Source organism: Cebus imitator, unplaced genomic scaffold (genome assembly GCF_001604975.1).
Source record: "Cebus imitator isolate Cc_AM_T3 unplaced genomic scaffold, Cebus_imitator-1.0 Scaffold73, whole genome shotgun sequence".
NCBI lineage: Eukaryota > Metazoa > Chordata > Mammalia > Primates > Cebidae > Cebus > Cebus imitator.
In genome coordinates, this window is record NW_016107388.1 from 3650353 (window position 1) to 3652185 (window position 1833).

Here is a 1833-nt window from a genome sequence, read left to right on the forward strand (position 1 = left end):
AAAAAAAAAGAATGTAATACGCAGGGCACAATGGCTCATGCCTGTAATCCCAACATATTGGGAGGCTGAGGGGGGTGGATCACCTGAGGTCAGGAGTTCGAGACCAGCCTGGCCAACATGGAGAAACCCCATGTCTACTAAAAATGCAAAAATTAGCCAGCTGTGGTAGCGGATGCCTGTAATCCCAGCTACTTGGAAGGCTGAGGCAGGAGAATTGTTTGAACCAGGGAGGCGGAGGTTGCAGTGGGCCGACATCACGCCATTGCACTCCAGTCTGGGCAACAGAGTGAAACTCCATCTCAAAATACAAAAACAAACCGAAAAACAGAAAAGAGTGTAATACACCAGGCTAGCATGTGAAAAGAAGGAGCATCCTCCTATATGGCAGCTCTATCCAGGACGATTCCATGTAAACCTCCCCACTGCCACACCCTGCCAAGTCTCAGCTCTCACACCCAGCATTCAAGATTCTTTAGAAATGGGCCCCTATCTGCTGTGCCAACCTGAACCCACCACACAGCCTAATTAATTTGCATATTATTCCCTGAACACATTAGGAGTGATCATCTCATGTCTGTCTCTTTGCCTATCAAATAAAAATTTTGTGTCAAGCAAGAATTTATTTTGATATAAAGGTAGATACCAATATTTGTTTTCCCCAAGTATCCAGAGAGTCATTGAGTAAACGATCTCTTCACCAGGAATTTAAACGCCCTTTTTAATATATTTAAATTTCTCCCATTGAGTCCACATCTTCTGGGTGTTCCATTGTGTGCTGTATAGAATTTACCCCCTTTGGCATAAGCTATGAAATGTTTTCACTGCTGCAGCTCTGAAACCTATGACCCTGTGACACCACCCCTTACTGATGATCTTTGGGATCTTTAATCAGAAATGTTCTTTGCATTAGGATGAACTAGAAAGCCGCTTGTAATCTCATTTATTTGAAATACAGCAAGAGTTACTTTTAAAAATCCTGACTTTTGGCCGGACACAGTGGCTCATGCCTGTAATCCCAGCACTTTGGGAGCCTGAGGTGGGTGGATCATGAAGTCAGGAGTTTGAGACCAGCCTGGCCAATATGATGAAACATCATATCTACTAAAAATACAAAAAATTAGCCAGGCGTGGTGGCGCATGCCTGGAGTCCCAGGTACTCAGGAGGCTGAGGCAGGAGAATTGCTTGAATCCGGGAGGCGGAGGTTGCAGTGAGCCAAGATTGCACCACTGCACTCTGGACTGGGCGATACAGTGAGACTCCATCTCAAAAAAAAAAAAAAAAAAAAAATCTTTACCTTTCCACTGTTAAATAGATAGAAAACTTAAATGCAAACACTGTATTTTGTTTTTCTCATATTCTTCCATAGGATCCATGCTCTATGAGACTGCTCAGTGCCAGACTGGTGAAAGAAAAATCAAAAAAGCTACTTGTAAAAGTAAATTTAGAGATGTGTTACTTCCTCAGCATAAAAACAGAATTCTCTTAACACAAAATTTCATGAACAAGCTGACTGGAATGAGACTTAACCTCAAAAGGAAATAAATGAAGCAGGCTCACAGAGCGAAGCGGTCTGCAGAGGGGTGCGGGTCAGAGGGGCATTCTCGCCTATGCTGTTGGAGTGCTGCTTCAGCTACAGCTGCTCCAAGATGCTCTTTCACAAACCCTGGCTAGAAACAGCATTTTTCATTTTGTGTTATGCATGAATCGCACGCACGCACACACGTGCACACACACTGCCATTTCTGCTGCTGCAGTGGTCAAGTTCAATGACTGTGACATGCTCAGCATAAAAATAAGCATGAAATCTTAGAAAATACACCACCCCACCTCTC